Source organism: Phyllostomus hastatus, unplaced genomic scaffold (genome assembly GCF_019186645.2).
Source record: "Phyllostomus hastatus isolate PE091 unplaced genomic scaffold, TTU_PhHast_1.1 phas_contig_40, whole genome shotgun sequence".
Classification (NCBI taxonomy): Eukaryota; Metazoa; Chordata; class Mammalia; order Chiroptera; family Phyllostomidae; genus Phyllostomus; species Phyllostomus hastatus.
The window spans coordinates 2,067,576-2,094,237 of NW_025333872.1; the positions used below are offsets into that span (position 1 = coordinate 2,067,576).

Here is a 26,662-nt window from a genome sequence, read left to right on the forward strand (position 1 = left end):
AGAAATCTTATGGCACATCAGCCAATAGTTTTGTATTATTAAGGTAATTGAAGTAAACTGCCTTACAAGATGAGATGAATTAGCTCAGATTCTGTGTTCTACTGCCCTTCAGCAGTAGTAGCAGATGATCAGGAAGTTGGAGTAAAGGAGGTAAATGGGGAAGAAGTGGGAAGTGCAGGTGGGCCACACCCTAGAGCTGGAGCTCTCCTTTTAGAGTCGCTTTGTGCTGCTACTTTTCTCTTTTTGTCTTACCCCAACCATGTTTTAGGGGAGGGGAGTGGTAAGTGATTTATGAACACCTGTCTTTCCCAATTTTTTGCCTCATTTAATAGTGTGTGCCTGTGCCATTAGTAGTTTTATTTTAAAACTTTACCATGTTTAAAAAAATTTATTGATTGATTTGGGAGAGAGACAGGCATCGATTTGTTATTCCACTTATTTATGCATTCACTGATTATTCTTGTTATGGGCCCTGATCAGGGATTGAACTCATAACCTTAGAATGTTGGAGGGGTGCTCTAACCAGATGAGCTACCTGGCCAGGGCCAAAACTTTACCATATTTAAGATGAAACAGAGTTGTGATAATAGCAGGAAAACGTCCTGATGGATAGTTGATGGGCTTAAAACTTTATTTAATCAAGTGCCTTGTGGGAGGGATTGTGATGGTCCCAAGGAAAGAATGAGTGAGGCTTTGTGGGTCCTGCCATCCCTCCTTTTGATACCCATAGTCTCATGTAGGTGTGGATTCTTTCTCTTCTTATCCCTTCCTCTGCTCCCTTCTACTCCTACTTGGTACTGCCACTACTGCCTGCTGCAGGTGGTACCTGTAAGGTAGTTGTGTTGTGTATTTAATCAACAAATTGAGCAGTGAGTCATTAGGAAGAATGTTGCATTCATCCTGGGCCTAGTCCCAGTAGGTTTACTGCTTTGATGGGGGCTTGCTTGTAGCCCTTGAGTAACTTATCTCAAAGGAAGAATAGATAAGAATAAACGTAGATGATTGAAACATAACCACTAATATTTCTACATATGTGTTAACAGAAACAAGATGGTTTTCTTTCTGTTGAAGCTCTTTGGAGCCAGTCAGGAGAAGCCTTTTGGAAGAAGTTAGGTTTTCTATCTGCAGAAGAATAAACTGAGGTTAATGAAGAAATTTTTAAAACTGGGATTAGGAATATGAATGGGAGTAAATGAATCAATAAATGTTATACTGTTTATTTTGTGCTAGGCAGGTTCTAGGTACCACAGATATAAGAGCATCTCTGCCCTCTTGTAGCCTGTGTTGAGAGTGACGTATCTGTCACTCCCTAGAGGGCCTAAATGGAGGCATAGTAGGATATAGTCTAAGAAGTAGAATAATGTCCCCCCTTAAAAATAAAGGCCATGATAAGTACCTTAAATATGATTTATTGAGACCATTGGGAAGATGGTCTCATTATGAGACCACTGCTGGACTGTAATATAATTAATATAATACTTGAGAAAGAATATTTCTGTGACATACAGGGAATTGGAATTAAGGAATTTTGACAATAGAGGCAGCTCCTCCCATCCTTTCACCCTCAGAAGTTTTTGTTTGTTTTTCTTTTATTCTTTTGCCTCATGGGGAGTAAATTTTTTGCTGTCAATATTCCAAGTATCATCAGGGATAGGGAAGGAGGTAGAATTCTGTTTCTGAGAGCTCTCAGAATTTAGTCTGCTCTTATTTTTGATGGTTCTCTCCCTCTTCTCTCTGCTACAGCAGAGTTGAAAGGCATACATTATTTCCATGGTGTGATAGAATCTTAAGGTATCAACTACATACAGATCAGATAAATCATTAAGTATATAGACTTTTGTCACTCCTCATTGAAGCAGAGGTCAAATTCTTTAACTTTCTAGATCTTTAAGAAAGCTTGACAGTTTTCTGCTTTGGTCTCACAGCCTTTCACAAGGTCAAATCACAGTTCCTTACAGCTACAGTTTGCTTGACCCTGTTGTTAAATTCTAAGTTTTGCCCCTTGAAATTCCTTTACTTTTTCTTGAGACAGGTATTTTTTTAGCTCTTTCTTTTTAATTTTATTTATTTTTTTTAGAGAGGGAAGGGAAGGAGAAAGAGAGAGAAAAACATCAATGTGTGGTTGTTGGGGGTCATGGCCTGCAACCTAGGCATGTACCCTGACTGGGAATCGAACCTGCGACACTTTGATTTGCAGCCCATGCTCAATCCACTGAGCTATGCCAGCCAAGGTAGCTGTTTCTTCTCAAAAGAATGTTTTAGCTCTCTCTCTAAGCTCTTATGGACTAGCTCCATATGATCCTGGCTATCTTGTGTGTTCGCCATTCCCATTCCCCATACACAATGCTTAATTAAGATTACTTTGGTCATAAGAAACAATTCCATTAAAACTGGTTTAGTAAGGAGGAAGTTTATTTTAAGGTTATTCAGTCATTCATTCAACAAACATTCATTGAGTGAGGCACAAGTCTAGGTGTTCAAGGATACTGGGAAATCTCACATAAATCTAAGGGCAAGATTCATGATATGCCTAATAAACATGGATCCAAGAGGGCTCTGAGGGCCTTAATAAGAGGCAAGTGTTTATCCCTTAGTGATTTTCAAACTTCAGGGTGCGTCAGTCACCTGAAAGAATTGTTGAAACATAGATTACTAGGCCCTGTTCCTAGTAATCTATGGGGCCAAATAATGTCTAACAAGTTTCCCAGTGATTTGGATGCTGATGCTGTTTCTCTGAGGTCCTCCACACTTTTGAGAACTTTGGTAAGCTCCTTTGAGTGATTATCTAATTGATTTACCTCTGATGACATATGGATGTTTTCTAATTATCTTCTGCCACCAGTGGTGTCTGGTATTTATTCCTCATTTAAACAAGTTTTCTAGGGGTCACTTACTATTGAAAGATGTGATGGTCAATATAGGCAATGAAACATGCCCAGTAAAACATAATCAACTGTGGCAGGTTGTGTGATGTATTCATCTATTTTTCTATATTTTGGTTTTTCTTCCTTTTTCCTACTCATTCTTCCTCTTCGTAAAACTCCCAAGTTTCTTTACACAGTCTGAGTCAGCCCTGGAGGTTCTTTTGGGAGGGAAGGTTATGGTGCTCTAATTGTCTGCAGCAGTTTTCCCTCCTGAGGTTTGACATGTAGAGGACACACATTCAGCTCAGTTATTTTCTCCTTCATCCAGACTAGTCAGAGCTTCACAGTGAGGATTTTTCTGGGGTGGGAGGGAGTGGAAAAAAATTAATTTCAGAAAATGTTAGCAGCTATGAGACTTGAAGTAGTGCAGATTCAAAGTAGGACTGGGTTAGTAGGAAATAGAGTAGACAAGGTAGAGTACAAGAAACAGGTGAAGATGAAAAATGTGCCAATGGAAAAAAATCTTTCAGAGTTAATTTTCTTAGTGTGATTTTTCTGTAAAAGATACAGTTAAAAATGTCAAGGCAGAGGTGAAACAGTGGTGAAATTAAAAACCAGGACAGTAGAACAGAAATGACCAGGAAGAAGCCATTGACAACTTTCATATAGATTATATAAGGGGTGATTACAAAGATTTGTGATAGGGAAATAAAAGTACCCCGTGAAGATTGGACTTAGTGGTAGTTTTGCCAGGAATTAAAAGAAAAATTATTCCTTATAGTAGACTGGTTCTTTACAGAGTACTTTTACTCTATTATTTGATCTTCACATACAATTTGGATGACTTATTTTTCCCCATTTCACTGAGGATGAAGCTTAGTAAAAACTTGACTTGCATAAATAAGTAAAGCCTAGTTCACTGAGGCCATGAGGCTAGACCTTATAACCCAAATCTGGCTTATAATCTTTTCCCTTGGAAATGAGGTTCTCTTACTGTTTTCTCATTCTTAGTTGTGTCCACCCAACGAGAAGCCAGTGTCATTTTTAGCTCTTTATACTCCTCCATTTTTCACCCATCATTCACCAAATTGGTCTTCTAGCTGTATCTTAATGTCCCTCTCTCCTTTCCAACCTTGCCACCCTTGTTCAGGCATCCTCTGCCTCCTACTTGACCTGTTACCTCTAAATGGAGCTATTTGGGGGAGTCTGTTTTGTTCTCTTCCATCCTGTTTATTTCTGATCTTTGGAAACAGACGGATTCATGCCATTTACCCACCAAAAGAGCATGGTGAGTGCTTACTCTTAGATAGACTTTAAATTATCTTCAGTGTTCTCACTTAAGTGGGTAAGGTAGTGTATAAAAGTAAAGATATTTGTCCAAGAAAGTTAAAACTGGGGGAAAAATACTTGGTACTTATAAGGACAGATGTTATAAAGTACTTTTGGAGGGGTGAATTTGCCTCCTATAGGACATGTGACAAGGCCTGGAGACAGTTTTAGTTGTCACCACTTGGTGGAGAGAGGTGCTAATTCCATCAAGTAGGTAGATGGCAAGGATACTGGTAAAGATCCTCCAGTGTATAGAAAATTCTCCACAGCAAAGAAATACCTGCTGGCAGTGGTTCAATTCTTGTCTGTTCAAATCTAAACTGTACCTGTTTGCTTGAAGACTTTTTTTTCTGTTTGAGCCTATATTATATACCTCCAGGTCAAAACCGTGCTCCTTTCTTCTTTTATCCCAGTGTGGTGTCTTTATCACCCATGCATATACCTTATTTTTTCCTCTCAAATTCCTTGCCTTCTTATTTTCTTTCTTCTTGGAATGTCTTTCTGTCTCCTCCTTACGTACTTATTAATGTCCCTCAAGACATAATTTTTGTGTCCCTTTAGTACTTGGTGTTAATTTAAATAATTACAGTTCTTTAATTTAACATGTTCCTATATGTATTTTCTAAACTTTTTAGTTTCTCAAGGGGCATCTAATCTCTGCTTCTAATCTTTTCTTCACTGTAGTTGTCTTTGAGGAGTTCAAAACCTGGTGGGCTTAGAAAGAAGAGTAAGATAAAAGTTTTGAGAAACTGACTATGACTGGTGCTGTTCCAGGACTATAATGTCTATTTTGATGTAGCCTGAATATTTTACTTCATTTTATATTACCGGAAACTCTCTCTGTTCAAATTAGGGGGTTCCATGTAAATTGATTCATTCATACCTAAATGGGATCAGTTACATTGATAGGGAGAAAAGGACTGGCTGGGCAAGGGTGCATCATGGGAGACCTGGCTTGGGTGGGGTTTTTTTTGTATTAGGTGGGCACAAACTTAAGGGCAGTCAAAAAATATCAAGACAAGTTGCCTATTTTGAAATTTTGCCAGGGCCTATAGCTGAGCCTCCAAACAGGTGCTGGACTTTTTAAGCTGCTATTTCTTGTTTTTATGGCTCGACCCTGGATTTTAGAACCTAGTACAATTAACTCATTACTAGAATTCAGTTAATACTATCGCTAAATAATTTTTGAGTAAATCTAGAAACTGTAACCATACTTATAGCATTGTAAGAGAAAATGAGGTTTGAATTCTGAACAGTTAACTACAGATTGTATTCTAAAAGTGAACTGGTGATATATAAAATTTATTTATATAATATTGTTTAGTAAATGTGTTTTGTTTCCAGGCCTTTGCTCATGAGCAGTGTAATAGGTATAAGAAATAAGAAGAAAATAATAAAACCTCCAAGAGTCTAAACTATTTTATTAGGCACTTGAATAAATAAGTACATTGCATAAGAATTCCTGACTGCCAAAATAAATTATTGGGGGGGAAAAACTAATCTTATAACATCTATTGTATTTTCTCATTAAAAAGTAATGCACATTCAGGACAAAACTCAAAGACACAAAAATAAGACATTTGCTCTTCTTTTTAGTGGTCTGACCCACTATAAGTCTACCAGGAAGAAAGAGAACAACAGATAAAACATTCTTCTGAATATGCTGTCTTTAGGGAAGCATGATTCAGGTAAAAACAAAACAAAACAAAAAAAATGAAAACCCGAGCCATATTACTGATTTAATTTCAAAATGTAATGGAGGACATATTAGGACATTATTATAAAACCTCAGGTCCCTGTACTTCTCAGAGGTTCTTGGATCTAGTAATGGAGGTCCTTTGGTTATTTTATTATATATTTCAAAGCCTAGAGAAATGTTAATAGAGATTAAAACATTTACTGAACATTTTCCATTTGCCAGGCACTGTTCAAACAATATTACCTGTATTGTCTCCTTTTGGCTCTAACAGCTCTATGAGATAGGTGTTAGTAATATCTGTATTTTACAGATGAGGAAACAAACTCAGATTGAAGTTACTTGCCCAAGATCAGTCAGGATTGTATCAGGTGTGTTTGATTCCAGAACTCTCTCTTAACTACTTTATTAAGGAGATCATGTAGGCTGAAATATCAACTTTTAAAATTTTGTTTATTTAACTAATTTATTGTTTTTGGTGAGTACTGGGCTGCCCTAAAATTGAACCATTTAATTGTAGTTTTTTATGCTGATCAGATTTGGTCTAAAAAAGGTTAACCCCAAAAATTTAGTAGTAAGTGCAGTTTAGAAGGCAAAATATTAGAAGTTTGCGGTTCATGGGAAAAATAGAATTGTTCTGTGTTGAGGCATTTGGGATCTTGCTGGATTGTGATAAGGATGCTTATTAACATATCTCCTTTTTGATCTCTGAGTATCAGATGTCAACCATCTAAAACCCTACTTTTTGGAAGATTGCACTGAGGGAGTTACTTTGTATTCTGTGGCAGTTGAAATTTGTCTCCATAATTCAATTAAACTGTTGATTTTTTAAATACTAATTCTTTGATAGTGATTTGAACCTAATGAAAAAGGAGAGGAATTTGGTTGTGACGTTAGGAATTTTTTCTTACCAGGGATACCTGCTTCAAAGTTTAAAATTTGAAGAGAGCAGAGAAAGAGTATCCTATCTTGTTTTGTTAGTCAAATGAAAAGCAAAACCTTTTCTCTCCTTTTTTTGGGGGGGAGAGGAAAATGCAATGACTTTATGAATATAAAATCTGGGTTGCATTTCAAAATGGAACAGTATATGTAAAACTTTATGTACTACGAATATACCTTAAAATTATTGCTTCCTTAATCCACGAGGAATAACTAGGAAGAATTTTCTTTCTGGATAGAAACTTTGTAAAATTACGATATTGTTTATATTCAGGCATAATACTGCATTATGCTCTTCTTGAACTCTGACATTGTACTCATGAATGATCCATAACTTTCCATCTTTTCCTCTCCCCTTTTAACCTATTCCTTTCTTGTGTAAACCTTGGTATTGGTTCATTTTCTTCTTTATCCTTATTTTCTGATAAGAACAGATACTACACTTGATCTTAGCCAAAAGGCCGAGAAGTGATTTTATCCTTATTTTCTGTCAGTTCACTTGCATGGCCTTTTTTTAGAAGCATTCTTTTTGGATCCCTGTTACTCTTCTTTCTACACACCTAATATTCCATTTTTAGCTCTGCCAGATACCTGCTTCTTTCATTATTCAATATACTTGACTTTCTGACTCCTTCAGAGCTCACTCAGAACTCCACTTGTTCAGTGAAGCAAACATTACCTGCGGTCTTTTCCTTATCTTCAGGGTTTTTTTTTTTTTTTTTGGTCAGGGTTACCCTCCAACCCCATGTGCACACTGTTTCTAATTACCTTGGGTTATCTGTTAAGTTCTAGACTTCTTATGGCACAATTTGATTTTGTTCTTTTGATATTGTACATTATGTTCACTGGCTAATACCTTTGTGCTTTATAAATAATGAAATAATACACATATCATTTGTTTATATGCAACAATTTTGTGAAGATATATTTAATAATGTTAATTAATGTAGTAAATACTGCACCTAAAATACAATCCATGGTTATAACTGCCCTTTTTACATGCTTGCAAGCTGTATTAGAAAATTCAGAATAATGGAGTAATAAAAATAGCCTGCTTTCAAATATTCTTAAATAATTTGATTAGGATAAATATTATGTTTGTTAACAAAATTGTTCACTTGTTGAGGATAAAACTCTGGGTTTTGTGGGAACATATAAAAGAATAGGAATGATAAAGACTAGTTTATTTGCCTTGTATTGGGGAGACAAGTGCTTTTTACAAGTGAATCTGAAGAATATGGTACTATGGAAATGATTGTAAATAAATATTACTGCTCAGACTGTGTTGGAGTAAAGCTTTTTTTTGTTTTAATTGAGGCTGAGCAGATTTCAAATAATGTGTAGCACAAGGTAATTTCTGTTTACTATAGGTTGAACTGAATTTCAAAAGTTCACTGAAATGTATGATTTATAGAACAAACTATATGGAGAAATTACAGAGTAAAGGAGTAATTTAATGTCATTTGGATCTGTGGGAGAAGTCTTGAAGGAGATGGGTAATCAAGCAGGTGAAGATTACTATGGATTATTGTGATGAGAGAGACTTTTAGGTAATGGGCAGGGTCTGACCTCAACTTCATCTGTTCCTACTGCATAATGGTTTGTATAAAGGCTTGACTGTCCAATGACCAGGTCCATGGGTGTGATGAGTGAACATGTTAGTGTTTCTAGCAAAGTAGGTATGTTGTATTAGACTTTTTTATAGCTGTGCAAAATAGAAACACATCTTGAAGAATGGGGTTTAATGAGAGGAGTATACAGTAGTGTAGGATATTGTTTGCTTGCTAACTGTATTTACTCATGGTCCCAATACTTCCCAGGCTAGAATATAGAGTAGTCCTCATGGAGAGCTTGAAATCATTTGGGAGTAGCGGTCTCCCTTCTCTGTGCCTTAGTGTTTACAAGAGGGTCTGTTTGGACAGATCTGTCACCATTCCATGCACAGTTATTCCTGTTAGGTCAAATTTGACCCTAGGGTGTCCAGTTAGTCCATGGCAGCCTTGGGCTGGAACACCAGTCACTGATTCAGTCTGGCACAGCTGAAATTGCAGGGTCATCTTCAGTGAGAGACACATGCAACTTCATGCCAGAAGAAGCTCTTGAACATTTTCCCAGGGGAAGAATGGTAAATTATAGATGGTTTGCAACAGATAGTAAGGGCCTTCAAGACTTTTCATCAGAATGCCAAGATGTGTTGGTGACAACAGTTAGACTTGTAGTGCCCAAAGGTTTGAATAAGAATTAAAATAAAAAAGTTTTATTTTAAATCTGAGTAGATTCTGGGGTATTATGAGTATGAAATCTCTTGTTTTGGAGGTTTTAGACCTAGGAAAGAGGATGGCTTTTGACAGTAGAGGGTAGCTTTTTCTTAAATTTAAATTTGCAAATATATAACAAAAGCCTACATTTCTACTTATTGACTGAAAAGTGGGACATTGAGTGTAAAACAGATCCTATTGTATATGTGTATTTGTTGATTTGAACTTGAATAGCATATATTGCTGTCTAACTTTTCTAACACTGTATATTTAATATTTGCTGAGTGTGAGTAAAACCTGTTAAACCAGGTAAGGAAAAGTTACAAAAGGTTAAGCTGTTGTTTTAGGACAATCCTTTGTGTAGTACTTTGAAGACCAATGTGCTTACTCCTCAAGGAATTATTAATGCTTGATCAGCTCTTTTGTGTTTACAGGGCTCTGCTACAAACATCATTTTTGAGTTTGCCTCTAACTTCATTATTATTTGAACTGGAAGAGCTAGAAAGAACAAATATGCTATCAGGGCCAGCATCGGGCATGTCACATTAATTGCTATTCATGTATCTATTTATTATTATTATTATTATTATTTATTATTATTATGTACTCTTTTACCAACCTTTCCCTATTTCCCCTACCCCCAAACCCCGGCCACCACTTTTCTACTCTTTCTATGAATTTGACTTTTTGACCTTTTTAAAAATTAAGATTCCACATATAAGTGATACCGTGCAGTATTTACCTTTGTCTCTCTGATGTATTTCACTTAGCATAATGCCATTGAGGTCCATGCATATTGTCACAAATGGCAGGATTTTATTCTTTCTCATGGCCTAGTGATACTCTATTGTATGTATGTGGGTGACTTCATCTTCTTTATCCTTTTATTCACTGATGGTCAAGTAAATTGACCATATTGTATGTGGGTTTATTTCTGTGCTCTTTATTCTCTTCCACTGGTCTGTGTGTGTGTTTTTATGACAGAGTGCCAAACTATTTTGATGACTATGTAACTTTGTAATATTGTTTGAAAAAAGGAATTTTGATGATCCCTTGAGTATTGTTGTTCATTCTTAAGATTGTTTTGGGTATTTGAAGTCTTTTGTGCTTTCATGCAAATTTTAAGATTTTTTTTCTGTTTTTGTGGAAAAAAAAACAGCAACAAAAAAACAAAAACAAAACCTTTGGAATTTTGATAGGGATTGCATTGACTCTGTAGATTGCTTTGTATAATATGGACATTTTAACAGTGTTCCAATCCATGAGGATGGATATCTTTCCATTTATTTGTGTCTTCAGTTTCTTTCATCAATGTCTTAAAGTTTTCAGTATATACCTCTTTCACCTTTTTGGTTAAATTGATTTATAAGTATTAAATTCTTTTTGATGCAGTTGTAAATGGGATTTTCTTAATTTCTGTTTCTGATAGTTCATTATTTATGTATAGAAATGCAGCTGATTTTTGTATATTGAATTTGTGTTCTGCAATTTAAGCGAATTTGTTTATTAGTTCTTAATGTTTTTTGGTAAAATCTATACGTTTTTTTAATGTTATATCATCTACAAATAGAGGCATTTTTACTTCTGCCTTTCTAATTTGGATGTCTTTTATTTCTTTTTCTTGCCTAATTGCTCTGGCTAGGACTTCCAGTACTATGTTGTGTAAAAGTGGCGAGAGTATGCATGTTTGTCTTGTTCTGATCTTAGAGGATAAGCTTTCATCTTTTAATCATCATTGAGTATGATGTTAGTTTTGGGCTTGTCTTATAGGGACTTTACTTTGTTGAGGTACATTCCCTTGCTACCGTTTGTCAAGAGTTGTTTTTCTTTTTAATCACGAATGTATGTCAGATGCCTTTTCTGGATCTATTAAGATAATCATATGATCTTTACCCTTAATTTTGATAATGTGATGGTTCACATTCCTTGATTTGTAGATGTTGAACCTTTTTGTGCCCCTGTATATAAATCTTACTTGATCATGGTGTAATCTTTTTAATGTATTTTAAATTCAGTTTGCTAATTTTTTTGAGGATTTTTGCTTATGTTCATCAGGGATATTGATCTGTAATTTTCTTGTTGTGTCTTTGTCTAGTTTTAATATCAGGTAATGCTGGCCTGGTAAAATGAGTTTGGAAGTATTCCCTCCTCTTTTATGTTTTGGAGGAGTTACAGAAGAATTGGCGTCAGTTCTTATTTAAATGTTTGATAGAATTCATCAGTGAAGCAGTCTGGTCCTGGGTTTTTGTTTGTTGGGAAGTTTTTGATTACTTTTTCAATCTCAGTGTAATTGATTTGTTCAGATTTGTGTTCATTCATGATTCAGTTATGGTAGGTTATCTGTTCCTAGGAATTTATTTATATTTTAGGTTGTCTAATTTATAGATATAATTGTTCATATATCTGTTATTGAAAAAAATCTGCTCTCTTTGTGGGAGCAGGTCAGACATCATGTTGTGATGCAAAGAGTTTTGACTTTGCAACCGGAAAGCCCAAGTTAACATCTTGTCCCCACCACTTGTTAACTTTGTTACCTTGAGTAAGAAAACCTTTCCACATCTCAATTCCCTTAATTTAACAAAAAAGGCATATTACCTGCTTTTCAGAAGGGTTGTTGTAAGGCTTATATAGTAGTGAATATAGAAGTACATTTCAAGCAAAACAGATAAATTTGGTACATTTTAAGCAGAACAGATAAATTTGGATATTATGTTTAGGTTCTGCCTATCTCAGTGCTTTTCATTAAAGATGCTCATGACTTAATTTCACTTAAAGTAATTTTGAGTAATCTGTGTTTGGCAGTTTGAACTTGACCTTTAGTGTTTCCTATTCTTGATCCTCCTGTAGTATCTATCCATCTGTAGCCATGCTTGCCTGTAGTTGTCAGTGGAGACTGGGCTATTCCTTAAACTGTGTCTTAGAAATACATAATTTCCACAGCCTTAACTTTTTTATGACTCTCATGGTCACAGACTAAAAATGACATTTGTTTACTGGGGAGGGTCATTATAGTTGAAGCCTGGAGACCAGCAGAGGAGGTTTTGGGATGAACAATAGAAGACGACTGAATTGTTGAGTGTCTTCTTGAAGTATGAGACTGGCCTTGTACTTCAGAGTAACATTTTAGAAAGTAGCAGCTTTTCTCCATTGTCATAGGAATTTTGATTAATATTGATTTATTTTTATGCTTTGAAAATGGATGTATGTTTATATTTTATTTATTTGGAATGTACCTATATCACAAAAGAACCTGAGGTAAGAGATGGCAGTTTTATGGAGTATATATATGATGTAGGATAATTTATAAAAAGATGGGCTCCAGGTCAGGAGATCTCCAAGATGGTGGACTAGGTAAAACACAGCTTGCCTCCTTGCACAACCACATCAAAATTACAACTAAACTATAGAAAAACCGTCACTCAGAAATGGCAGTAATCAACTTGAACGGAGGTCCTGCACCACAGAATTAAAGAAGAAACCACACCCATCCAGACTGGTGGGAGGGGCAGAGACCTGGAGATGTGGAATGGGCTGGTGCCACACCCACATCTGGTGGAGAAAAATCAGGAGGGGTATTTCAGGAGCGAGGAGTTCTACCCCCCAACACTAGTCCCCCCAGCCCAGGATTCCAGTGCTGAGGAAAAAAGTCTGTGGTGGCCAGAAAAAAGTCTGGCCTGTGGTTTCTGGCTGTAAAAACCAGTGGAGATTGGGTCAGTGGAAGGAAACTGCTGGATTCTGAGGCACTACCTCTTAAAGGGCCTGCATGCAGACTTACTCAGTCACATTTCCACTGAGCTCCAGCACTGGGGCAGCTTAAAAGGTACCAGTGGCATATGGGGGTGATGAGAGCTGGGGGGACAGCTTTCTCCAAGACAGAACTGCTGGCAGAGGTCATTGCTCTTCTTCTGAGCCCTTTCCTGACAGAGCCACAGAGTGCAGCAGGCACCATAGTTGAGACTCCATCAACCTGGCTTATACTGTTTGCCTCACCCAACTTGTGGGTCCACCCAGTTGATTAACAGTGGCTTTTCCATTCAAATAACTTGTCTTGGCTCGTGCTTCTGATTATTCTAAATTCTCTCAAACAAGCAGCAGCTGGCCTCAGGGAGCCCCATACCTTCCTAAGTGGCACCAGGCTTGGCACTAGCAGCTAGCCTTGGTTCACAGTCTGGCCTTGCTAGGGCACTTCGAAGCTCAGCAGAAGCAGCAGCTAGCTGCAGATTGCTTATGGCTTAGGCTAAGTGGCCCCAGACAGAACACAAGCAGGCACTAGAGCCCTGCTGAAGTAAGCCTTGCTCTGTGGAGTGGGTGCCCACACAGCTCATCCTCCACAGACGGTGGAAGTTAGTGGTCAGTTGTCATAACCAGTCCTTGCAGCTGACTGACCTGGGTAAATCCCTCCCATTGACCTGCTTATAGTAATCAAGGCTCAACTAGAAGAGGAGGCTGTACTCAGCTCACACTGTGGGTGCACACACTTGATTACCCACCTTGTATAATATGGGAGGCTTTGCCACTGGACCCTACAGGACACCTCTTAAATTAGGCCACACTACCAAGACAGGGAGACGCAGTAGCTCTACCTAATACATGGAAATAAACACAGGGAGGTTGCCAAAACGATGGGACAAACATGGCCCAAATGAAAGAACAGAACAAAACTCCAGAAAAAAACGAAACAAAATGGAGATAAGCAGTCTGTCAGAGGCAGAGTTCCAAACACTGTTTATAAGGATGCCCAAGGAACTTGGTGAGTACCTCAGCAGCATAAAAAAGATCCAGTCAGAAATGAATGGTACACTAATTTTTAAAAAGATTTTATTTATTTATTTTTTTAGAGAGAGGGAAGGCAAGGAGAAAGAGGGAGAGAAACATCAATATGCGGTTGCCAACTGGGGACCTGGCCCGCAACCCAGGCATGTGCCCTGACTGGGAAACAAACTGGCAACCCTTTGGTTTGCATGACAGCACTCAATCCACTGAGCCACACCAGCCAGGGCAAGGGTACACAAATTGAATCAACAGAGTGGACGAACTTGAGAATCACATTAATTATTTAGAACATAAGGAAGCAAAAAAAAAACCACTCAGAATGGCAGGGAGAAAAAAGAATCCAAAAAAAAATGAGGATAGTATAAGCAGCCTCTGAGACAACTTCAAGTGTACTAACATTCGCATCATGGTGGTGCCATGAGAAGAGAAAGAGCAACAAATTGGAAATCTATTTGAAAAGAAATAATGGAAGAAAACTTTCCTAGTTTGGTGAAGGAAGTAGACATAAAAGTCCAGGAAGCAAGAGTTCCAGACAAAAAGAGGCCCATACCAAGGCACATCATAATCAAAATGCCAAAGGTTAAAGATAAAGGGAGAATCTTAAAAGCAGCAAGAGAAAAACAGATAGTTTACCTCCAAGGAAATTCCCATAAGACATAAGACTTGTCAGCTGATTCCTTAAAAGAAACTTTGCAGGCTTGAAGGGATTGGCTGAAATATTCAAAGTGATGAAAAGCAAGGAAGATTACTACAACAAAGATTATCCAGCAAAGCTATCATTTAGAATTAAAGGGCAGATAAAGAGCTTCCCAAACAAGAAAAAGCTAAAGAAGTCACCATCACCAAACCATTATTACAAGAAATGTTAAAGGGACTTATTTAAGAAAAAGGAGGAGATCAAAGCTATGAACAATAAAATGGCAGTAAATACATATCTACCAACAGTTGAATCTAAAAAACAAACTAAGTAAACAAGCAGAACAGAAACAGAATCACAGATATGGAGAATGGTTTGATGGCTACCTGATGGGAGGTAGGTTTGGGGGAATAGGTGAAAAGGTGAAGGGATTAAGAAGCATAAATTGGTAGTTAGAGACTAGTCTTGGGGATGTAAAGTACAGCGTAGGAAATGGAGAAGCTAGAGGACTTACATTCATGAACAAAAGAGTTCATATTCATGAACCCCTTGGACATGCACAAAGGGGTGAGGATTGCCTGAGGGAGTAGGGAGTGCTGGGAGGAGTGAGGCAAAGGGGATAAAATTGGGACAACTGTAATAGCATAATCAATAACATGTAGTTAAAAATACTTTGTCAGGCAAAAATAAAACAAACAACAGCAGCAAAAAATAAACCATGTGCTCCAGTGACTTTTATGGCTAAAATTTAGAAGTTTAATTTTTAAAAACAATTTCAGAATTTAAAAAATATGTTAGCCATTAAGTACAGGCGTGGGCAAAGTAGATTTACAGTTATTAGTATGGAAAAATCTATAATATGAGAATAAATAATAATACAAGAATAAGTTCTGTTTTGCTTAGAACTATGAATCTACTTCTTCCCACCCCTGTATTTTGTGACTATGAGTTAGTGAACTTGTACACCACCTGCTGGCTGACCCTTTAGAAGTACAGTGAATTAGGGAAGAGAATCCCAATTCTCAGCTGAGGATATCTGTCAAATTTTACATTCTCTGTACAAGTGTCTAATGTTATAGGAAATATCATTATGCTTAAGCAGTTGATTGCATAATGTGTTTCCTTGCTTGTAACTTATTTGCAGTTTTTTTGATGCTTACTGGATATTCATTTAGTTTTAAGAAATTGCTTTTAGGTAAACTATTTTTAGTTATATAGCATGTGTCATAAATTTACTCTCCGTGTTCTCAAGAGCTACCTTAACTACCTTTTTTTTCCAGTTTCCCTTCTCTTCTTCCGAACAGGACAGCTTGTAATTTCTGTGCCTTTATTTAGTTGTTCATTCATATTTTACTGATTGTTCCTGTAGTTTCTGTGAAGCACTGGTAGGTGTTGAAGTGGACGTAGAAGGATGAGATGTGCTATGTGAAGACTTGGAGCCTTTCCTCTTCTTGAGATTTACACTACTGTATGCCAGTGAAATAGTAACTAAAATTTGGAGCATTATCTCATTAAGTAACGTGATGAATGTTACGGACAGTAGACAATTAGATATTAAAGATGAAGAAAGGCCATCATGGTAGTCACAGATAGTGTAGACATCAAGAATGACTTGAAAAAGACTTTGAAGAATGACATTGGTTCAGATAGGGAGAAGCAACAAGGAGGAGGACAGGCATTCCAACCAGAGGGAACAACATGGCAAAAGGCATTAGTGGGATATTAGTGTAATTTATTTAAGATATAGTGAAAAGCCCTCTTCCAAGGTCTTTAAACCTTCACTTGATTTAATTATCACGTGAATCCTCTGGTATGGTGTGACTTTGCACTCCACAAATGAAGTAAGTTCCTTAAGGGATTAAAACTACTGTTAGCATTTCCATTTACAAGTTATGAAAGTTACAGGGTTTTATCTTGTTTATATCTGGGTGCAGAGGAAGTCTCCCTCCTCTGGCTGTAGCTGAGAAGAGAGTTGGATAGGGCCATGGAGCTTATGTATAACAGTATGTGATTTTTACCTTCCAAAATGCTAGAAATATTTCTTAGTGGGCATTAAGTCTGGGTAACTGAAGCTTTATTCTAACATTTCACTGTTTTTACAACTTGCTAAAATTTTATTGAACTATTGGTAGTGAGGATAGAAAAGAGAAAATATGTTATATGTGTTGTGCTGCTCTTTACCCCACTTCTCCACCAGTGTCATGGGTGGAAATGGAATAATTGATCCATGACACTCTTCTTATTGAATCTGGATTGGGCTTCATTTTAAAAAAATGTACTCAAGGGAATAGTATAAGAAAAGTTTGTGTGATTTTAATTTTATTCATTAAGTTATACTCTGATTTCTTTTCTGTTTCTTTTTTCTTATTTTTTAAAGTATATTTTATTGATTATGCTATTGCAGTTACTCCATTTCTTTCTCCCCTTTCTCCCCACCCCCAACCTGGTATCCCCATTCCCTCCAGCATTCCCCCTCACCCTTAGTTTCATGTCTGTGGGTTGTACATATAAGTTGTTGGGCTTCTCCATTTCCTGTACTGTTCTTAACATCCCCCTGTCTATTTTGTACCTACCAGTCATGCTTCTTGTTCCCTGTACCTTTTCCCCCATTTTCCCTTCTGCTCCTCCCTGCTGTTAACCCTCCATGTGACCTCCATTTCTGTGATTCTGTTCCTGTTCTAGTTGTTGGCTTAGTTTTAGGTTCAGTTGTTGATAGTTTTGAGTTGGTTGTCATTTTACTGTTCATAGTTTTGATCTTCTTTTTCTTAGGTAAGTCCCTTTAACATTTCATATGATTGGGATTTAGTGATGATGAACTCCTTTAACTTGACCTTATCTGGGAAGCACTTAATCTGCCCTTCCATTCTAAATGATATCTTTGCTAGATAAGAAATCTTGGATGTAGGTCCTTGCTTTTCAAAACTTTGAGTACTTCTTTCCCCTATAAGGTTTCTTTTGAGAAATCAGCTTATAGCCATATGGGAACTCTTTTGTAGGTAACTCTCCTTTTCTCTTGCTGCTTTTAAGACTCTCTCCTTCTCTTTAATCTTGACTAATTTAATTGTGATGTGTCTCAGTGTGTTCCTCTTTGGGTCCAACTTCTTTGGGATTCTCTGAGCTTCCTTGACTTCTGTGTCTTTTTGTTTCACCAGATTTCGGAAGTTCTCCTTAATTCTTTTTTTAAAATAAGTTTTCAGTTTCTTGCTTTTCCTCTTCTACTTCTGGCACTCCTATGATGTTGGAACATTTAAAGTTGTTCAGAGGTTCCTAAGCTTCTCATTTTTTGAAACCTTATTTCTTCATTCTGTTCTGTTTGAATGTTTATTTCTGCCTTCTGTTCCAAATTGTTAATTTGAGTCCTGGTTTTCTTCCCTTCACTATTGGTTCCCTGTATATTTTTCTTTATTTCCCTTTGCATAGCCTTCACTTCTTCCTCTATTTTGTGATTGTACTCAACTATTTCTGTGAGCATCCAGTTTACCAGCGTTTTGAACTGCATCTGATAGGTTGGCTAGCACCTTGTCACTTAGTTCTTTTTCTAGAGTTTTGATCTGTTCTTTCATTTGGGCCATATTTTTTGTCTCTGTGCATCTTTTACATTGTATAGAGAGGAATGTTAGATACTCATCAGGTGGGGCAACCCTCTTTGCTGCGTTGTGGTGCTGTATCGGGGGGGCTGGTCAGAGAGGCTACAGTGCCTCTTCTCCACTTTTGCCCCCCTTTCAGTCCCTTCCTTGGCTCCCCACAAGTGAATTGTGCCCCTCAAGGCGCTTTCCTGGTGCTGATTTCTGGTTGGGTGTGCTTGTGTATGTTCTAGGACCCTATAGGCCCCTCCAGTGGACATCTGTGAGACTGGTAGTTTCTCCTGCAGCCACAACCCCCACAGATTTTTTCAGCTAGAGGTTTTGAGACTTTCTTCCTGGTGCTGGAACCCTGGGTTGTATGGTCTGTCTTGCTCCCCAGTTATTCCTCACAGTTTATCTACATGCAAATGTGTGACTGCCTGGTCCACAAGCTGCCATGTTACCTGCTGGTCGGCCAGACACTGGCTGCCCGTCTCTGCCCCTCCCACCAGTCTGGATGAATGTTTCTTCATTAAGTCCTTGGTTGTTGGGCTTCCTTAAGTTCAATTTTCTGGCAGTTCTGGTTGTGTTTTGTTTTTAAATTGGTTGTTAGCCTTCTTTGTTTGTGTGAGGGAGTGAAGCCTATCTACTTATGCCTTCATCTTGGCTGGGAACCTCTCTTTTTCTTTTCTTTTTTTTTAAATGTTGTTCTATTATAGTTGTCCCACTTTTCCCCTGTTGCTGATTTCTTTCATTTTTAATGATGACCTGTTTCGGTGTTATTGTTGAAAAGTTTTAGCTTTCACAGATTTTTCTGTCCCATTAGCCAAAATGATTTCTCAAACCTATTTTCAAATGGGTAAGCAGTAAGCTTTGATTATAATAAATACCTTACTAGAGCAAGGCATTTCTCTGTTCTGGGAGATGGACTAATCAATTTAGGACAGTCGGTGTTTGGAACATTTGCCAATCCTGACAGGTAAAATTGTTTTTGTGTAAATGAATGGATGGATTGGATTGATGGAACATGCTTAACTCCACATGGGAAGGGGATTCTCTAGATCAGTGATTTTCAACTTTTTTTTTCATCTCGTGGCACACATCAAGTAATTATTAAAATTCTGTGGCACACCAAAAATACTTTTTTTGTCACTCTGATAAAAAAGTAGGTATAATTTTAAGTTACAAAAACATAGTCATTACCTTTCTGCTTCAAGGTGACTTTTTAAAAAATCAGCTGCACCCTGACTGGCATAGCTCAGTGGATTGAGCGTGGGCTGCGAACCAAAGCATCGCAGGTTCGATTCCCAGCCAGGGCATGTGCCTGGGTTGCAGGCCATGGCCCCCAGCAACCACACATTGATGTTTCTCTCTCTCTCTCTCTCTCTCTATCTCTCCCCCACTCCCCCCTTCCCTCTCTAAAAATAAATAAATAAATCTTTTAAAAAATCAGCTGCCTATGCTTGTATATAAAAATTTCTGATGCCATAAATTAACCAGTCAGACTCAACCTTATTATGCAACATGAGCAATAAAATGCAACTGTTTGTATGACCTATATATTTATGGTTCAAGACAGGACATTCCCACCAGATGGCTATTGTTGTGTTGGCTGTTGTCATTTTTTCATTAAACAATATAAGGGAAAAGAGGTCAGTGCTCTGACTAAATAGTCATATATTGCATATTTTAAAAACTCTTGCAGCACACTGGTTGAAAATCACAGCTCTAGATTACTGAGGACTAAGGTAGAGCCTCTTACTCCTCCCCAGCTGATCACTTAAGGATACATGTTTACCAGGTTTATGGATTTGAAGAGGCATACTTGGATCAATTTTCAGATTAGTGGCAACTTGAAGGTTCTGCTTTTGAGTTTTAATAAAAAAATTAAGTCAAATAAGGCTTTTGCTTTGAGGCCTGACTCTTATCTAATGATTTCTTATTTTTCTTTCACATATACAATTTCCCTTTATGCTCTTACCAGACCACGTTTTCTATAATGGCAAACTTACTGGGGATCTAAGATAAGCAAAATGGTTTCTTAATTAAATATGAGAACTGTTGATTACCTATTATAATTCCACTTGGAAAGGATTATAGGTTTTCCTGCAAGGTTCTTCTTTGCAGTGGGACATGATGAATGGTTAGGAGAGGGAATGTAGCATGTTGTCATGTATGATGTCTGTGTTGAACAGCCTTTTTAAAAATTGAGATATAATTGACATAATATTGTATTAATTTTAGGTCTACAGCATTGATTTGGTATATGTATATATTGTGAAATGATTTATCACAATAAGTTTACCATCCATCACCATACGTAGTTACCTTTTTTTCTTGTGATGAGAACTTTTAAGATCTCTTTTAGCAACCTTGAAATATATAATACAGTATTGTTGCCTATACTCTAATCATGCTGTATATTACAGCCCCAGCACTTAGCTTTTTTAAAAAAAAATTTGATTGTATTTTTCCATTACCATTTATACCCCTTATACTCTCCTCCCTCCTGCAATTACCACACCGTTCTCCACGTTCATGAGTCCTTTTTCCTTTTTGCACAATCCCTCAACTCGCTAACCTCCTCCCACCCCAGTAGCTGTCATTCCTCTTTCTATTTGTGAGTCTGTTTCTATTTTGCTTGTTAGTTCAGTTTGTTCATTAGATTCCACTTATAAGCGAAATCATATGGTATTTGTCTTTCTATGACTGGCTTATTTCATTTAATCATAATGTTCTCCAGGTCCAGCCGTGCTGTCACAAAGGGTAAAATTTTCTTTTTTATGGCTGAGTAGAATTCCATGGTGTAATGTCCCATAGTTGTTTTATCCACTCATCTACTGATGGACACTTGGACTGCTTCCATATCTTGGCATTTGTACCCAGAACTTGATGTTAAAAGGCAATTTGTATCTTTTGATCACCTTCACCCATTTCACCACTCCCCCGTCTTTCTGGCAACCACCAATCTGTTCTCGGAAATTTTGAGTTCATTTTTTAAAAAGTATTTAAATACAGTATTTGTCTTTCTCTTAGCATAATGTTGTCCAGGTCCACCCATGTTGTTTCAAATGGCAGGATTTCTTCCTTTCTCATGACTGAATAATACTCTATTTGATATAGATAACACATTTTCTGTGTCCGTTGATCTTTATGTGTTGGTAAGTAGACACTTAAATTGTTTTCTTGTCTTGGCTGCAGTAAATAATGCTGCTATGAATATGGGGCTGCAGATTTAATTTTGAGATACTGATTTTGTTTCCTTTGGATAAATAGTTGGAATGGAATTGTTGGATCATACCGTAGTTCTATTTTTAGGGGAACCTCTGTGCTGTTTTCTGTAGCAGCTGCACTAGTTTACATTCCCACCAACAGTGTGCGAGTGTTGAAAAGCCTTTTTTGTAGGAAGACCAAGAAAATTATACATACACATAATAAGACTTGTCAACATTTTCAATATGTATGTAATTTTTTCTCTGTTGAAATTGATCTTTGACACACATAAAACAATATCTATAATTGCAATGATACATTTTTTTTTAGCTTTTTTAACTGAAGAATTTTCCTTTTTGCTAAAAATGTAGAGGCTACATATTTCACATGCATTGTGATATCTGAAATGCTAACCTTTAAACAAATTTTATGTGAAACAGCACTGTATGGGTTGGGGACGTGGTTTGAGCATTTTGAGCACAAGAAATAAATTGACTTTAGAATTCAGCTGCAGATTAGGGTCACAAAGGATTTTTTTTTTTTAAAGAGCTTAATTAGGTATTTAGGATGCTGGAGGGAAGGGTGCCACCATTGGAAATGGAGAGGTGGGTTGAATAGGATTGGGTCACAGAAAATGTAGTTCATAGATAGGTTCGGGGGTGGAATGATGGATGTAGAAATTTCTTTGTTTCAACTATGGAACTTGGAGTAGGGCTTTCATCCTTTAGTTTTCTTGAATCTCTGGATAAAGCATTACTTGACTTCTCTTGTGTGTCCCCCAGTGCTACATCTCTTGTGACAACCTCTGCCTGTTGTTAAAGTGGGAATTCCTGACTTTAACCTTGAGATAGTGACAGCTCTGGCAGGCCCAGGCTGATGGTGATAATATTTGGATTAGAATTATTTAGCAAGAAGAGAGCTTTAAAAAAGTGTTAGAAAGTGATTGGTTGGGATTATTATTCTTTGAACATTTTTAATTTCTTCCTGAAATTAGACTCGAAGGTGATATTGTGAAGTGTTGGTATATAGTTTGCTTAACATTATTACATGATGTGGTACTTGAAGGAATTTTGAATTACCTTGATAATTTTACCATTATTTCTTAGCTGATGGGGAAAATAATTAAATCTAAAAAGGTTTCCTTATTTTTAAAGACATACTCAAACATTTCTGAATTCTTCCTGGAATTAAAGAGAAGTTTGAAGTTACAAATGGACTTATCCAAATGTCATAGTAAAGCTATTTTGTTCAGTAGAACTTGATTTAAAATTTAGATTATCTAATGGTTTTCCTAGGACACTCCCAAAGATTGTTGAAAGCAGATGATTTTGAGTTCAGAAGTATTTGGGATACTGGTGCACTCTACCTGGTAGTTATATTATCCAATGGCCTTTGAATTTTCTGTGTTGCTTGAAGAAAAGAGGTCCTTATTTTTATTTCAATCACCATAAATGTCAGTGAGAGTACTTCTGTGATCACCCAGCCTTTTAGGAAGTTGTGTATAAAAGGCATTGTGTTAGCATCAAACATGTAAGCTACTTTATAAGGACTTGGGATGTTTACACAGGAAACAATTCTGTTTGTGGAGAAGGCTTATTTTGCCTTAATTGTTTGTTTTGTACTAGAGAAATGATGATTCATAGTCAAATGTTCACTTGAGGAAACACAAAAAGACACAAAAGAGGATGCACAGAAATAATTGGTCTATAGAAATAATTGTACCACATATGGCTGTTAAGTTTTCTTATTGTTTTTTTTCCTCTCCTCTCTGTTGTCTAGATTGGATAATAGCTGTTGGTCTTTCTGCAAGTATACTGGCTCTTCTGCGATCTTATTTCTGCATCCAGTGAATCTTTTTACTTTGGATATTGTATTTTTTCAATCTGGAATTTTCATTTGGTTCTTTCTAATAGTTTCTATTTCTCTGCTGAGGTTTCCTATTAATGAATATTTTTTCCTCTTGAATCCTTGGGCATGGGTATTGTAGCTGCTTTTTAAAAAACATATATTTTATTGATTATGCTTTTACAGTTGTTCCATTTTTGCCCCTTCACTCCCCTCCACCCTGCACACCCCTTCCCACCCACATTCCCCCCCTTTAGTTCATGTCCATGTGTCATACATACAAGTTCCTTGGCTTTTACATTTCCCATATTATTCTTACCCTCCCCCTGTCTATTTTCTACTTACCATCTATGCTACTTATTCTCTATACCTTGTCCTCCTCTCTCCCCCTTCTACTCCCCTGTTGCTAACCCTCCATGTGATCTCCATTTCTGTGATTCTGTTCCTGTTCTAGATGTTTGCTTAGTTTGTTTTTGTTTTTGTTTTTTTAGGTTTGGTGGTTAATAATTGTGAGTTTGCTGTCATTTTACTATACATATCTTTCATCTTCTTTTCCTTAGATAAATCCCTGTAACATTTCATATAATAAGGACTTGGTGATGGTAAACTCCTTTAACTTGACCTTATCTGAGAAGCACTTTATCTGCCCTTCCGTTCTAAATGAAAGCTTTGCTGGGTAAGCAATCTTGGATGTAGGTCCTTGTCTTTCATGACTTGGAGTACTTCTTTCCAGCCCCTCTTGCCTGTAAGGTCTCCTTTGAGAAATCAGCTGACAGTCTGATGGGAACTCCTTTGTAGGTAACTGTCTCCTTTTCTCTTGCTGCTTCTAGGTTTCTCTCCTTCATTTTTACCTTGGCTAATGTCATTATGATGTGCTTTGGTGTGTTCCTCCTTGGGTCCAACTTCTTTGGGACTCTCTGAGCTTCCTGGAAGTCTATTCCTTTGCCAGATTGGGGAAGTTCTCCTTTATTATTTGTTCAAATAAGTTTTCCACTTGTTGCTCTTCCTCTTCCCCTTCTGGTACCCCTATAATTTGGATGTTGGAACATTTAAAGATATCCTGGAGGTTCCTAAGCCTCTCCTCATTTTTTGAAATTCTTGTTTCTTTGTTCTTTTCTGGTTGGATGTTTCTTTCTTCCCTCTGGTCCACACCGTTGATTTGAGTCCAGTTTCCTTCCCGTCACTGTTGGTTCCCTGTACATTTTCCTTTATTTCACTTAAAGCTTTTATTTTTTCATCTAATTTGCGACCAAATTCAACCAATTCTGTGAGCATCCTGATCACCAGTGCTTTGAACTGTGCATCTTATAGGTTGGCTATCTCTTCGTTGCTTAGTTGTATTTTTTCTGGGGCTTTAATCTGTTCTTTCATTTGGGCCATTTCTTTTTTTGTCTTGACGCGCCTGTTATGTAGTGAGTGGTGGAGCCTTAGGTTTTCACCAGGGTGGGGTAACCCATGTGGCTGATTTGTGATGCTGTATGTGGGGAAGAAGTCTGAGAGGGAACAGTGGTGCTTGCTCTGCTCTCTGTCAGATTTCAGTTCTTTCCGCCACTTCCCCGAAGCAAACTGGGCCCTTCTGGTGCTGATTCCCATGTGAGGGGGCTTGTGTATGTTCTGGGACCCTGTGGGTCTCTCCAGTGAACTCTCCTGTGAGGCTGGGCGTTTCTCCCAGTACCTCAACCCCCACTGGTATTTTCAGTCAGTGGTTTGGGGCTCTATTTCTCTACTCTGGGACCCTGAGTTGAGTGGTCTGTCCTACTACCCAGTTTTGCCTGGTTTATCTGTGCATGAATGTGGGGACTCCTGATCTGCCAGCCACCTTGCATGCTCTGCCCCGTTCCACAATTCGCTGCCTCTGCTGGGTCTTCCAGCTGCTGCCCTGCAAGCCTGGGGCCTCCCCTCCTGCCAGTCTGAATGAATGTTTCTTCTTTAACTCCTTGATTGTCGGACTTCCATAGAATTCAATTTTCTGTCAGTTCTGGTTGTTTTTTGTTTTTAAATTGTTGTTGTCCTCCTTTTGGTTGTGCAAGGAGGCACAGTGTGTCTACCTACGCCTCCATCTAGGCCAGATGTCCTAGTAGGTGCTTTTAAATTTCTTGTCTATAAAGAAAGACTGAGGAACTACGTCAGGTTGGAGGAGCTTACAATATATGACAACTAAATGCAACGTGGGAGATCTTGGATTGAATGCTGGTCCAGAAAAGGCATATTGTAAATGAGTAAACCGAGGCTCATCCACGTGGTGCCTTGATACATGACCCAACAATTACTTTTGAAGGAAACAGGTTTTTTTGTTTGTTTGTTTGTTTTGTCTTTTAATTTATAGGATTCCAACCTTTGGGGGCTCTGAGAGCACTCCTGCTCAGAGTCCTTCTCTCCCATGAGATCCAGCACTTTCCCTGCTTCCTACCAGGTTGTAAGCCAAAACCATGCCCGGAAGTTCCCTATGTCCTTACTTAAGCTGGCTGTGCAAGTAGGTCTCCATCTGGAATGTGTACTTGTGGGTTTCAGAGTCGCCATCCTCTTACGGGAACTCTCTCCTTGAAGATCTGGTGTAGGTTGATCTCAGCATCCATGTAGCAGTTCAGGGAAACCATGTTCCATGTTACACTGGATCACTGGAGTATAGGGAGGCACACATCCCAAAAGAGTGACTTCTCCATATGTTCTTCAAAGAAGTAGAAGTCTGCAGTTCAGCATTCCTGGTCACAGTTCACTTCCAAGCATCTCCCACAAATCCATGCTTGGTTAGGCTGGTCCCCACACACCTCCATCAGGTCTGCCAGGTTCCGGCACAGCTTCATCAGCTCTTTCCTTACCCGCTTTCCATCCTCATGGTAGAACCCCTCCTTAACACCCCAGGCCTCGTGGTGGAATTCCCTTCTCTTTCAGCCTGCCCTTATTTTAAATGCTGGGCCTAAAACTTCCTATGTGACCTCATACCTGGCCCCTCCTGTGATGTGCTACTTTTGCCAGTTCCCCCATATCTTTTACCTTTTTTTGGCTTCCATCTTTAGTTAGGGAAAGAGTTCTCAGTGATGCAGGGGCATCTGGTTTTTCCCCCAGCCCCACTCCCTGGGGGTGCAGCACAGCTATCAGTTTGCCATTTTTTAAAATATATTTTATTGATTATGCTATTTCTGTTGTCCACATTCCCCCCCTTTAGCTCATGTCCATAGATCGTACATATAAGTTCCTTGGCTTCTACATTTCCTATACTATTCTTAACTTCCCCCTGTTTTCTACCTACCATTTATGCTGCTTATTCCCTGTACCTTTTCCCCCTCTATCCCACTCTCACTGCCCCGCTGATAACCCTCTGTGTGATCTCCATTTCTGTGATTCTATTCCTGTTGTAGTTGTTTGCTTAGTTCATTTTTCTTTTTGTTTTTTTTTAGGTTTGGTTTTTAATAGTTGTGTTTGTTGTCATTTTACTGTTCATAGTTTGGATCTTCTTTTTCTTAGATAAGTCCCTTTAACATTTCATATAATAAGGGCTTGGTGATGATGAACTCCTTTAACTTGACCTTATCTGAGAAGCACTT

General features: G+C 37.8%; 1 protein-coding gene and 1 pseudogene across 1 annotated transcript in view; one reads left to right on the plus strand and one right to left on the minus strand.

Moving 5' to 3' along the window:
- The window catches only part of ZFAND3 (zinc finger AN1-type containing 3), a 331,244-nt gene that overhangs the window by 23,368 nt on the left and 281,214 nt on the right, over positions 1-26,662 (plus strand). The window lies entirely within an intron of this gene.
- LOC123822350 lies at positions 7,219-7,301 on the minus strand (annotated as a pseudogene).